The sequence below is a fragment of the Lutra lutra genome, chromosome 3 (assembly GCF_902655055.1).
Source record: "Lutra lutra chromosome 3, mLutLut1.2, whole genome shotgun sequence".
NCBI classification, from domain to species: domain Eukaryota; kingdom Metazoa; phylum Chordata; class Mammalia; order Carnivora; family Mustelidae; genus Lutra; species Lutra lutra.
In genome coordinates this window covers 119,334,209-119,348,740 of record NC_062280.1, presented here as the reverse complement: position 1 = coordinate 119,348,740, position 14,532 = coordinate 119,334,209, and the positions used below count along the sequence as shown (strand labels likewise).

Below are 14,532 nucleotides of genomic sequence, written 5' to 3'. Positions count from 1 at the left end.
AATAAAAACAAAACAAAACAAAAAACCCTAAGGAATGAATGACTCCATATCAATAAACACATATCCAGAATAATAATAAACACGACCAATACTCATAATATTCTCCTGCATAGGTGTGTCAATTTGTCCAAGCAAGATTTTTAAAAATATTTTATTTATTTATTTGATAGAGAGAGAGCGCGAGAGAGCATGCATGTACAAGCAGGAGGAGTGGCAGGCAGAGGAAGAGGGAGAAGCAGGCTCCCTACTGAGCAGAAAGCCCAGTGTGGGGCTCATCCCAGGACCCTGGGATCATGACCTGAGCTGAAGGCAGACATTTAGCTAAGACATCCAGGCACCCCTCCAAGCAAGCTTCTATTTAGAAATTTACTTATTTCCAATTTGTTTCATATATAGATTTTTGAAAACTTTATTTTTTTTTAAAGATTTTATATATTTGACAGACAGAGATCACAAATAGGCAGAGAGACAGGCAGAGAGAGACAGAGAGAGAGAGAAGGAAGGAGGCTCCCTGCTGAGCAGAGAGCCCTATGTGGGGCTCAATCCCAGGACCCTGAGATCATGACCTGAGCCAAAGGCAGCGGCTTTAACCCACTGAGCCACCCAGGAGCCCTGATAATTGAAAACTTTAAAAAGATTTCTTTTTTAAAGGCACAAAGAATAACACAGCACAAATGATTGAACCTTATCACCCGGGATCAACAAATTTTAAGATTTTGACAGTTTTTCATTACTTTTTTAAATAAAAGAAATAACATATTGGAGGTAAAGTGGAAGTCCTCATTCTACTCTTCTCAGTCTATTTTCCCTCCTTCCTTCTACATAGGCAAGAGCCATCATGAATTTGGTGCATCTTCTTGCAGTCTCCATGTCTATACTTATAAAAGTATTGTTAGTATAGGTACTGTGGCATTTTATTTATGAATATGGTATCATAGTGTATATATTGTTCTGCAACTGGCTTTTTTCCCACTCTACAATTTGAATTCTATCATCTATCATATGAAAAGTATAGAACTAGTTCATTCACTTAGCTTTTTCATCACTTGAATAACTATCTTTTATTTTCCTACTATTCCCTATTGCTGGATATTTTAGGTTCTTCTTGATTTTTCACTATTGCAAACAATGCTTTAATGGTCAGTATAATTACAAAATTTTATTAGGGGTTTATACATAATTTTTAAGTCACTAAATTCCTTTTACCTGCAATATTTCTTTGACAAAAAATGTTTTATTTAATTACGTTTACATCTTCGAATACAGCACGGACAGGACCTTTAAACACATACAAAAAAGCCCCTGCAGTCCTGGGGCTGGGGAGGAGAGAGTAAGGTCAATGTATGAGTGAAAATGTACACAGGTGAGTGCAAGAGGGACTCAATTACAGAACATCCACTGGGGACTTAGACTGTGGAAGATGTCTGGGTAGAGCACAGGAGAAGACTGAAAAATGAAACTGAACTCTAACTCCACAATAATTGGTTTAATTACCAGAGCTCAAAGAGGAGAGAAAACAGGAGGGCAATCTAGGAGGATTCCTTGCCAGAGCTAAGACAGGACTGAAAGCCTGGGTAGGAATTAGAGGAAAGTGGACAGGATGGCAGACCAGAGACTGGGAAGGTTGTTTAAATGTCCAGATATAATGACCTTCATTACTGTCTCTTTTCACATTAAAATTTAAGAACTTCACAAGAGTTTATTAAAAAGGAAATCGGACTGGCTTTTAAAACAAATTAGCCCTCACCATCACCTGCCACAGACTGTAAGTGGTAGGAAGTATGATGTCAGGAGAGTCCAGAAGTAGATTAAGGATTTGGCTTCCAGGTTACTACTGTTTCTACTTAAATCTCTGCACAATCCCTGCATATGCCCTTGTATCGCACTCATAGCCCACAAATGCAAATGCAAAACTCAGACCTCACTTGTTGGTATACATTTCTATCTGGTTCTGCACATCATGAAACATTTCTCATAAACAAAATATCCACAGCACTGGGGTTTGATTAAATTTAAATTAATTTTGGATATACAGTTTAACGTCCTTTATTATTTGATTCCTTGGACTATACTAAGCTGTCTGTCCTCTTCTGCCTTTACTTTTAACAGCTGACACCTATTTGGTAACTTGGTGGCTCCTTCAGGCCTGTAACTTACTTTCTTCGTCAGGGCCGGTGTGAGATGCTTAAGAAAACTGTAGCTTTAACGACAGAGTTACCAACTTTTATACCAGTGCAGTCCATGGGGCAATAACTGCAGCTGGGGGCGGCTGACAAAGTAGCAAAAAGGTCCGCAACACTCGGCGGGGAGGCCGCGGGCAGGTGGCGGCGGGCGCGGGCGGCCGAGACCGGGAGGGAGGAAAGGGCGGCGGGGCGGAGCGGGCCGGCCGCGGAGCAGCCAGGGCCGCAGGCGCCCCGCCCGGGCTGGTATGCGGCCGAGAGTGACGCGGGAGGCGGGGTCACGTGACGCCCGTGGAATGCCAACAATGTAGCGAATGTCCCACTTGGGTCTGCGCGCTGGAACCTCGGCGTGAGCGCCCCGGGAAGATGGAGCAGCCGCCGCCCGCGCCGCCGCCGCCCGGGGCTCCCCCGTACCCGTGGGGCCAGCAGCAGCTCCAGCCACTGGCGCCCGGTCCCCCGGCGCGCGAGGCCCCGGAGCCACGGACGAGGACGCCCCGGAGGGTGTAGACCGCGCCCCAGGAGGTGAAGGGGCAGGGGCGGGGGGCGTGTGGCCAGGGGCCAAGGCGGGGCGGCTGGAAGTTTCCGCGGGCCGGCGGGGCCCCGGGGCTCCCCGCGCCCACCCTCGGGCCGCTGCGGGCCGCGGCTCCGGCAGGGGCGCCCGACTCGGCGGGACGGCCCGGCCCGGCCGAGGGGCGGGGAGCGGGGCGGCCGAGGAAGTTTGTCCCGAGCGGAGCCCTGCGCCCTGCCCCCACGGCCCCCGCCCGGCCCGGGCCGGGAGCCGCCTCCGCTGGCGGCGCGTCGTCGCGGGCCGTCCGGAGTCCGCCGAGCCGGGGAAGTTGGAAGCGAGCGCCCGGCCGGCGGGACTCCGCCGCTTTGTTGTGCGCGGGGCAGCCGGGGCCGGGCTCCTGGGGGGGTTGGAGCCGCCCGGCCGGGGGCGGCGAGAGGGGCGTCCCGGGAGGCCGTCCGCGCCAGGGGCACCCAGTCTCCACGGGCTTTTACCCCGAGACCCGGCCGGGCGACGTGCCGGCTGGGGGCCAACAGCGTCCGGATCCAGCGTCCGCTGCACCGCCGTCCACCGAGGCCGTACGGTCGTCCGCCACGGGCCATGCCGTCGTCCCCCCACAGGCCGCGGCGTCGTGCCCCCGCTGGTCTTGCGGTCGTCCGCCCCACCCGTCCCCCACGGGCAGTGCAGCCAACGGAGCCCCCGGCGTTGCCAGGCCGGCGCTCGTTCCTAGCCCTCCAAGTTTGCCTCCCGGTCCTCGCGGGTCGCGCAGCCCGAGCTTCAGGGACACTTTCGCGGCCGTGAGAGCGGCGGCCGTTGCATAACACGCCTTTCCTGCGCCCTAGTTTAGCCGACTTTCTGGAGCTTGTCTTTTCTGATGCAACCTCACGTGCAGTTAGTTCCCTTGCCGGACTCCGGAGATGCGAATTCTGAGTTAATTCGCGTCTTGCCGATCATCTCTCCGCAAGCCTGCCTTCGGAACTTCGGGGAGAGCATCTCTCTCAGGGTGAAGTCTGGTTCTCGGGGTTGGGCGGGAGTGCAAGCCTGGAGCCAACCTGTCGTTTGTTGATTCCGAGTCCCGGGTGCCCTAGGGGAATGCGGGGAGGGTAGACCCCCAGAAGAAGGTGAAACTCACCTGAAGGCTCGGGGGCCCGGGTGTCCTAGGCTGCTGCCTGGATGTTCTGAGCCCTTCGAATGAGAAACTTTTTTTTTTTTTTATTATTGCAATCACAGTCGTGAACATTTATTTGTAGTTTTATTTGTAGATTATGACAAAATCTTAAGAACTTTTACATTTCCACATGTATGTAGGACATAAGTGAGCGGGCTCTTAATAGTAATCTAGACTTAAAAATTGTTTAACGGTACTCTTAAGCTAGAGGCTATACATTTGGCAGATGAAAATTCAGTGGCCAAACAGATCTCTTCCCAAAGTATTCGGCAAATATGTTACATTTTTAAAGGAAAGTTGGCCCACATTTTACCAAGAAACTTAAGCATACTGAAATTTGAATGGAAAGTCACAAAACGTGTGTTGTCTTTATACAGGTGTTCTGTTTAAATAAGTAGGTGAGGAGCCTTCCTTTAATAATGGAGAAAGCAACTCGTGGCTTATTTTTAGGAAATTTGTACTAAGTAGATCTTGCTCTATATAGTTAGTTGAATCTCAGCATAAATCCCTCCATGATGGATCGCTATTTTTGAGTGCTTAATCAAGAGACTAAGCTGCCTTGTATCTTTTACTTTTTCCTTTAGCAGCTGTAGTAATAAGGTAGTAACAGAACAGTCTTCCAAAAGGAGAATGCAGACTGTTTAAGAAAGTCTGTTTTAAATTATAATTAACAAGATACTATGTTATTCAGTCTCTTATAAAATTTGGTCTCATTATCTAGGTATATAGAACACTGTTTAATGAGTACACCAGCATTCCTTTGAAATAAAAATTGCCAAACATTTAATAAATCTCAAAATGTAAAGGTATTTAAATTGGTATCTAAACAGAAGACCTCGTGCAAAAGTATTAAGGTGAATTACTAATATCATGGAATTTTAGAACTGCAAAGATTCAACTAGCCTCTCCATCTAGTTGGATATAATTTTGACCTGAGTGTAAATTGGGACTGTACATATTTCTTTCCTTAGCAAATCACAGGGTTGATGGGAGGGACTTTCCTTTGGTGGGAGGGGAATGTTTTTACAATAAGATGCCTTGTTATTTTAAATGCTGCATTGTAAATAGCCAGCCCTAGGCTTCTAAATCCCACTGTGTGTTGGGGGTGGGAGTGGGGGGCAGGTGTTGAAGCTGATAAATTCACCATAAACACATAGGAAGGATTTGGGAAAGCTTTTGGAGGGAGAGGGGGTGTTCTGCTTTGTAGTAGGTAAACCAGACCACAGTTTTTGAAAAGCTGCTTTTATATTTTATTTCATCATTATAATGAGAAACTTCTAAACAATATTCCCTACTGACTTTTAATTTTTTTTTAATATTTATTTATTTATTTATTTTTAAAGGCTCTGATTCCTTTTTTTTTTTTTTTTTTTTTAAATTTTATTTATTTATTTGACAGAGAGAGATCACAAGTAGACGGAGAGGAAGGCAGAGAGAGAGAGAGAGAGGGAAGCAGGCTTCTTGCTGAGCAGAGAGCCCGATGTGGGACTCGATCCCAGGACCCTGAGATCATGACCTGAGCCGAAGGCAGCGGCTTAACCCACTGAGCCACCCAGGCGCCCCTTTTTTTTTTTTTTTTAAGATTTTATTTATTTATTTGACAGAGATCACAAGTAGGCAGAGAGGCAGGCACAGAGAGAGGGGGAAGCAGGCTCCCTGCTGAGCTGATGAGGGGTTCGATCCCAGGACCCTGAGATCATGACCTGAGCCGAAGGCAGAGGCTTTAACCCACTGAGCCACCCAGGCGCCCCCCCCCCCCGCCCCCACTGACTTTTAAAAAATGACTTGGAGAAATACAGAACACAACTCAGTGCCTTTACTTTGTCTTAACTGTAAATCTGCTTTAAAAGGGAGCACAATATTCTGGTCAGCAGAATGAAGGGGTTGGGCTTGATAATCCCAAAAATGACTGACTTCTAGCTCAAAAAATTATCTGAATCTAATTTTTTTTTTTTTTTTTTTTTTTTTTTTACAAAAGCCTATTGCTTAGTAATTCCTCTGGACAGAACTGGGCCTCTGTGGCGCAAGTTCGGAGGTCACCGTTCCCATTATGTGTTATGTGGATACTGCTGTATGAGCCAGGGCTTTATTACACAGCACCTGTGAATGGCTCCTGGTGTTTGAAGGGAGCCCTCGTTGGGCCACCAGTTTTAATAAGTCAGCTGTTCTCTCGTATTTTTAAAGCTAATGCTATTTGATCTATAGTTTCATTTTTGAAGTGTTATTCAAACAAAGTAGTGTTGGAAATAAAGATAGTGGTTGTGATACTAAAATTAGGACAGAAATTTAACATTATTTAATGTTTACTGTTTACTATATGAAAACCTTATGTCGCTTACCATCTAGATCATGTCAACTTAATTGTGACAAACGGTTTCTTAAGTTAATTAAATAGTTTTTGCCCATGTACTAATCTTTAACATTCATAGGAAATTTTTGGAGGACAAGTGAAAAAATCTCATATTTTGTAGCTGTGGTTTATAGTTATTGTTAACTAATCTTTGCTCTTTTGTGGCATAGCGTAGATTCTGTAACCTGTAAATTAGTAAGGATGGTAAAGATCTTATGAATGTAAGCTGGCTCTTGAATGGGGTGGATCTCTGGAATATTGGCCTCCTTGCCTCCAAGCAGTTTTCCTGATCAGGAATGCTAAGAATCAGCAGGTTTCATTTCTAATTAATGTCATCCTACCTCAGAAGTCTCACTCTTGTGTTTTCATTAAATGTACCCAGACAATACCTGCCCCCTCCCCAACATTATCTGCCCATTCATTTTTCTCTTCTATGTTTGAGCCTTTTCACAGGAAGTTCCAGACTCTAAGAATAGTTTCACACTTCCTTCATCAAATCATAGCCTTTTGCCTTTCTAGTTTTGCTGAAACAATCCTTTCTCTAGTAGATTTTCTCCAAAATCTACATGTACTGGAATTCTTTGGATAGTCACATAATTACCTCTGTCCATAGCAGGGACTCTCAAATGGGATGGGTGTTCTGACTCCCTCACTGGTGTATGTCTGAAATTTGGAGGGAGAGGAAGCAATGCTTTCTTAAAGACTGAAAACCCACACTGGGGTAAGGAGTTGAAGATAAGGAGACCCATCCCATACAGTTGCTTGCTGTTAGGAATGCTGCAAATAATGGGTAATAAATCTATCTATAACCTGATCGTTCTGTGTGGTAATCTTGAGGGTGAACTTCTGTGGCTTCATTTTTTTATGCCATTGTTCATAATGCATACATATTTATCCCACAGATATCAGGTACAGAGCTAATAGAGAACGTGATGGTTTGTTTTTCCTCTAGATTGTGAACTTATTTAGAGATGAGACCCTGTTCTTCCTGGGTGAGACCTCATGATATCCAGCAAAGTATTTGGCATATAGCACTTCCAAACCCACTGCAGCCTTGTGATTGCACTATTTATTAGAGAGTTTTCCTGGATCCCCAGAGGAATGTAAGCATTGATTTCCTCAAAGACCCTCATTATGAGGGGGAGCCCCTGTCGTGGTTCCTGGCCTGGACAGTACTGAAGAGGTCCATCAGCGTGGTAGTTTGTGTTTCTGACATTCAGCGTCTGGCTGGAAGCCTGACCTGTCTGCCTGACTTAGTTTCAACTTTGCTAGTTAATTATAGTAAGGATATGATTTAAATAATAACTGGAATTTTAGGTCCAAGAAATATAGTTTTAAAAAATGCCAGTGTTTGTCATTAGTGTGGGTTTCAGGAGACATGGGTTTGGTTGATTCTGTGGTTGGGGCTTGATGTGTTTAGCATCCAGTGTGGGTTCATAAAGCACTAACAGAAATTAGAATGAAAGTTTATGAACATCTGATAGCATCTTCTAGGATTGGAATTGGGTTTGAGAGGGCCAAATTAAGGGATGCTTCAAGTACTGCTCTCACATTTTTATATGAGCTACCTATTCTAAGTAGTCATTTCAGTTCCAGGTTTGAAAATGAGGTGTTTCTGTTTTGTGAGTTGTATTATAGTTTTAAAATTCTCGTATCTTATAGTTTCTTTTAAAGTATATTTCAATTGATTGATGATGCCAAGTGAATTTCCAAAATTAGACTTACTTTGCTTGATACTCTCTTTGTTTAAAAATCTACAATCATGAGGCCTTAGGGTCATATTTAGAAAATTCTTGATGAAAGAACTTATTAAAATGATATAATGGTGTGTCAGAGTACCTCATTTCCAGCTGCAATCTTTGGTGAGTATTCTCATGAAAAATTCTTTCATAAGTTCATAATTTGGCCATGAAACCAACTGTCTTCAAACTAAAACCTAAAATACAACGTCTCAAGCTGAGAAAATACTTACATTTTTTATGAGACTGAAGGAAAGTTTCATGCTTTCCAGATTGTTCAGGCAGGAACACAGTTTGCCCAGAGGTGCTATTTTACGCATTCGCTAAAAGACATGGGGCAATGCCTGTGGTGGTCCCAGGACCAGCACTTCCTGTTCAGTGAGGGTGGGAGATGAGAAGAACATGAGAAGAGTGGGCGGTGACCTCCCACTCCTGCCGCACAGAGGAGCTTCCCCAGCGGTGTGTTAATGGGGTGTCACGGAATCATTCTTTTGACTTCTCTGTATGTTTGAAAATTTTTGTAATAAATCGTTGAGAGGGAAACAGAAAGAAAAGAAGCTGAGCCAGATTCTGTTTAAGGGCTCATCCACTTGGTATTTCTTGGCTTCTGCGTCAATTCAGACATCAACACAGAAATGTCTGGTCTCACCTGTGCCGGCTGCCTTTATAGCTGGAATGTTTGTGGGACACATGAGTGCTTAAAACTCCCAAGAATCTCTGGACCGCTGCTCTTGGGAAGCTGCTGCCTCGTATGTTTTGGCCTCCTGGCTGTTGGGTGGCACATGCGTGGGAGGGCTTATGTGGCACCTGGCAGGTTAGACTGCACTCTGTGCGGGGATTTTGCCCTCCTGCCAGCACCCTGTCCCAAGGTTTGGTCTCTGCACGTGTCACTATGTGTAGCAAGGGAACCAATCTTCAAACACCAGTTAGCTAAATGTGAATAGTTAGACGATTTTCCCCCATTTTTGTATGAGTGTTAAATATACATATATTTATCATTTTAACCATTCATAAGTGTATAATTCAGCTGCATTAAGTACATTCACATTGTTACTGCCGTCATCGCCGTAATCTATACTTAGAGCTTTTTTATCATCCGAAAAGAAACTGTACATACTAAATAGCTCCCCATTCCCCTGGCCCGTGGTTGTCTCCATTTTACTTTGTTTCTCTCAAGTTGCATATTCTAGGCCCCTCATGGAAGCAGAATTGTGCAGTATTTGTCCCTCTATGTGGCTTACTTCACTTAGCATAACATTTTCAAGGTCCATCCATGTTGTAGCCTGTGTCAAAGTTCCATTCCTTTTTCTGACTGAATAATCTGCTGTTACGCAACTCTATAAATTACGTGTGAACATCACTGGGGAGCATTTCAGGTGGGCCCACATCTTACACTTCAGAAAACGAGCACTGCTGGTTATTGAGTGCCTTCCGTGTGCTCAGCCTTGTGCCAGGCACTCTTCTCTACTGTCTGTAGCCCACTGGCAGGGTTTATCACCTGGTTAGGATGGAGGGAACAGACCCAGAGTGCTAGGTGACTTCATGTATTAATTCAACAGATGCTTCTTGGGCCTTTGTGCAGGTCTGATACGCATATTCCTGCCCCATAGACCCTGCAGTTGAAGTGGCTCAAGATGGAAGCAGGCACATCAGTCATTTGTTATACACTGTGACAGGGCTGTTAGTGGACACCAGGGTTCCTGAGCTTGGGTGGGCAGGGAGGTCCTTCTGCAGGGGGTGGTTTTCAGCCGAGAATTGTAAGAGATATAAGTGAACCAGACTGGGAGTGGTATTTGTTCCTAGCAGAAAGCATAGTCTTGCTAAGTTTCAGAGGTAAGGAAGAATTTGTTGCCGTTAACTTGCCCTAGGTCATCCAGGTTGAACCTGATGCGGGCTGGTTGGGGAGGAGTCAGCTTCTTGAAGCTCAGGTACTGCTCAGAACTGGCCAACTCCGGCCGGGCTGCAGCCACATGTTTCAAACATTAGGTGTAATCACTTAAGTTTTTTCTTTCTTCGTGCTTTCTTTTTTAAAAAGGAAGATACTTTAACTTTTCAAGCATTGCTATCAAGTAGTCATTTAAAGAGGAGTCACTCACCTACATTTCTACATTCAGTTTGGTTCCTTTTCCACTAAACCAATCTGGACTTTGCCCTGGTCTTGTCTCTTGACTTGATTAAAAGCTGTTTTTTGTCTAACTGATTCTGAGTCTTGAACTTCTTAATAATTCTGATAATTGGCCAGTGTGTTGTGCATTACTGATGAGAATGATCTCACATGCAGTTTTACCTGTGATCTTCAGAGCAGCCCTGTCAAGTAGACAGAGAAAGGCTTGTTACCCAGCAGGAAATTGAAGCTCTGAGAATGAAGTGCTTGCCCAGATCACATGGAGCTAAGTGCCCCAGCTGGGAGTGGAAGCCAGGCTTCTCACCTCCAGCTGCTTTTTCCTTTGCACTGAAACAGCCATCTTCTGAATCCGTCTCCCCCAGACCTGTCCTTACCTCCTGTTAAGTGCCCTTCTCCATCTCCACCAAGGCTTCTTTCTTGATGGTCATAGTCCAAGTGGTTGTCCTGGCCCAGAGAATGGTACTACCATTGGCTCTGGTTCCTAAACCAGAAACTTGGCCTCCCCTTTCAAACCAGTCCTCTAGTGAACATCATCGACCCTTATGTGTTCTACTTATTAAGCTGTTGAATCACCCACTTCTTTCTGTTTTCCAGCTACTATTCTATTTCGAATCCCCATAATTCTTTGGGTAGACTTTTATTGTCACGTTATCTGAGTAATTGATCTTCTTGTCTGTCTCCGATCTTAAGCTGTGAACTTCTTAAAGTCAGAGGCTGGTCATTATTTTCTGCTTCTCTAAGACTACAAGGCCACCTTGTATGGGTGTTTGAGCTGTGCACTGTTCAAGGGCCTTATGTGTAAAAGGGTGTACTTCATGTGATACGAATGCTCACTTAAATAGGGCATGAGTAGCCAATGTGGAGACTCTGGGCTACTCACAGAATACTCGTGCAGCAGTAGAGAGTCACCTCTGCGCATAAAGCCACATGGCGTGCATGTCGTGCACCCATTCTGAAGAGTACACATGATCACTCCTCTGTTACCTGCCTCAGAGGTCCAGTTCCCACCCTCCTTGTGATTCAGACTTTACCTGCCCCGCTCCCTGGGGGGTGTATGTTGTGTGTGTGTGTGTGCACGCACGCACATTTGTGTGATAGATTGTGACATGTGGCATCGGTATGTTTCAGAGTGTGCCAGGCCACTGTCCACAGAGCTCTGGAAAGCTCCCCAGGGCAGGAGTTGCCCATGTTGTACAATAATATAGTAACAATTTACTTGAGGAAGGGGTACCTTTTTATAGTCCCACAAAGGTACCACATGAACCACTAGGGCTCTGCCAATAACTACACAGCAAGTATTGGATATGGTGGTAGAATCAGTGTCTCAGAGCTGACCACTCCCTCCTCAACCCCTCATAGTTCTAGGGCCGGAGCCATGTGGGCTCCAGCAGCCATTCAGCAGCAGCACAGTTTGCAAAAGCATATTAGACTGGGAATAACCCAGATGTCCTTCAGTGGCAGAATGGATAAACAAGTACATTCATACAATGGAATATTACTCAGCCTTGAAGAATGGCAAATTCTTGCTGCATATCACTGTATGAATAACCAGTGTCGACCAAAATAAGCTAGATATGAAGAGTACACCACGTTATTCCATGGATATAAAGTTCAAAAACCAGTCGGACTAATCCTTGGTGTTAGAAGTAGTGAAGGCGATTCCCCCTGGGGCATTGGTCTGTGGGGGGCCTGGGCCTTCTGGGCTGTAATGACACACTCCTTGATCTAGATAATATTTACAAGGGTGTGTTCTTTGGAAACATTCATTGATCTTATTATGATTTGTGCACCTTAAGAAATATATGTTCAACTTAAATGAAAACAGCCCTCCCCCTGACCCCCCCAAAAGACTGACTTCTTCCCCAGCTTTCAGCAACTTTGTATTTTTACAGTAAATTCCAGACAGCTTTTAAGCCTTGACCCACCAGGGCCTCTTTCACCTGTGCCTGGCTCCCCTTCTCTCTGCTGGTGTGGTGGGGCAGGAGGGACGCCTCCACATCTTGGATTGGGCATTCTCACAGCTCTTTTTTCTTCAGTGTGGACTGTCTCCTGTGACCCTTGCCCTTCCTTAGCTGAGTGCAAAGCAGCTTTGTAGCTTCTCTTCAGTTTGCTAATATCACTTGACGGTAAAATGAGGCTTCTCTTCTGAGTCATGCCAGTTGGGAGGGATATGAGCTCTCCACTCACTTACCTAACCACTCCTTCTTGTGGCTGAGCTGAGAGCTCCCTAGCTAGGCGAGTGTTCCCCTTGAGAGCTGATGGCTCTCACTGAAGTCTTTGAGGCTAGACTAAGCCCAGCGTGTCTGGCCAAGGTGTATCTAGCTCCTGAAACCCTCTCTCCTCCCTCCCTGGTACTGCTGCCCCTCACCCAGGCATTCCTTACGCACCTGGTATGTTGCAGTTGTCCCTTGCAGTCCACCTTCCAGTTGGCTTCCAGACTCCTCTTTAAGGGCACTTTTGGCCACGTCACTCCTTAGCTTAACCGCAGACAATGACTTGCCACCATCTGCAAGGAATCCAGACAATTAACATGGCCTCGAAGGTCCTGCTGGGACCCTGTATGACACCCACCCTTTCATCCCTCCTCCCTCCCGAACTCTCCTGGGAAAGCCTTTGCCATCCAGATGTAAATGTGAGGGCTGGGGCCTGTTCCTCTGCTCCTTTGCATCTGCCTTTCCCCTTGGCTGGAATTCCATTGTTCCTACACTTAGATTCAGTTATCTGTACTTCGGAGCTTTTTCTGTCTTTCTCCTTTATTCTCCCACTTGTTAGATGATTTTTCCCCCTCCTCTTGGGCATCTCTTTTCCTTTGAAGCTGTTTATTTGGCTACTTCACCCTCCCCTTGCTGAAGGTTGGATTTTGCTTTTATTTGTACTGGCAGTGCCTGAGACTTAGTAGGCTTCTGATGAATGTTTTGCAAGGTGGGTAGGTGGGTGCATGGCACATAGATGAGTAGATGGTATAGGAAGGGTGAGTATATTTTGATGCAAAGAAACCCTCCCTGATGATTTATTGTGAAGGTAGGATGATTTATGTCTTGTGTATTTCAGTTTTCCAAAAAAGGGGGGGGGAGAAGACCCTAGAGATTAGAAACAAAGTGATTTGTGTAAATTCCCACAGGAAAAGTTAGAACTCTTCTGTCTGTTCTAAGACATAACGAGTCACTCAGGATCCTCCATACTCCATACGTGCTTGGCAGCTCCTTGAGAATCTCTGTATTTTTGCTGGAATGGGAATTCATGGTTTTAGAAATTTAGGTATTTCAAAACAGATGCTTAGACCACAAAGTCACTGAAAATGAGTGTGGTTGCAATATGCCCCATTTTACACCAATTAAGCAGAGCTCTGGGCTTCTGGCCCCCCGCCAACACTCTGGTCCAGGCCCCAGGGAAATCTCAGCAGTTCTTGGATCTAATTGTTCACTGTCTGCATAGTCTTAAAACAGTCATTTTGGTGACTTTACTGTGTTAGATGTATATTAAAATAGGGATTTCATGTTGAAAAATGTATTTAGTCTGCTTCTTACTTTCTAAATAGAATCTTCCCTGTCATTGAGAACAATAGTTTGAACTTTTTAAGACCTCCCATCTTCCCACCTCTAAGAAAAGAATAGTAATTTTAATGTCATTTCTTCAAATTTACAGTCATATATGATTTGAAATAGATCTATGTAATAAGTAAATTCACATAGAGCTCTTAGAGCCTGGCACATAGTGGATACTGGACAAATATTAGCAATCATTTTTCCTTTTACATGACGAAGTCTGTGAAGCAGATTTCCATTTTACAGTTCTGAAATTCCTTACTGAAACAGAAAGTCCAGATCATCCCCTTCGCCCTGTGGTTTTAAAAGACTGCTCTTTTTTTAATTGGTTTTTCTTTGTTCATTAAAATACAAAATGCATCTCCTTTACAGTTGGCTCATTGTTCTGTTGGTAAAAAGGAGTGAAATGAGTGAGGGCAGAAGAAGAGAAACAGGGAGAGAGAGGGGCCCCTAGAGCTTCAGGTGTGAGCCCAGAGGCATTGCCGCAGGTCTGTGCTTTTACCACCAGTGGGCATCGGTGCTCTGGTGATGACAGCTAATTACACAGATAATAATAACACAAGTAGTAGAAAACATTGTTTACCAAAGAGTTCCAGGTGCTACTGAGCCGGTTACATGCATGGTCTTACTCAGCTCACCATTGCCCTCTGACTAAATGGTGTCATTTGTTTCACCCAGGGAGGGTGAGGGAAGTTAAAGGACTTGTCCAAGGTCACCCAGTCACCAAATGAGCTAGATCCTGCGTCCAGGAGAGCTGGCTGCTAAGGGCAGTATCGTGTTGGGCTCCATTTTGTTTTCTGAATGCAAGAACAACATAGTGAATTAGGCCTGGGGTAGGTGTAATTCACTATCAAAAAATGGCTTTGTTGTCCCTATTTCTACATGTAGAAGTTGTTTCCATGCCAAAGTCATAGGTGATC

The 14,532-nt window shown here is 45.0% G+C and overlaps 1 protein-coding gene across 1 annotated transcript in view; it reads left to right on the top strand.

Moving 5' to 3' along the window:
- The first annotated feature begins 2,467 nt into the window (after positions 1-2,467).
- LATS2 (large tumor suppressor kinase 2) overlaps positions 2,468-14,532 on the top strand; it is a 75,095-nt gene continuing 63,030 nt past the window's right edge. Inside the window, exon 1 of the mRNA XM_047722881.1 lies at positions 2,468-2,702. The gene's annotated coding sequence lies outside the window, so the exon portion shown is untranslated. The remainder of the gene's footprint in view (positions 2,703-14,532) is intronic.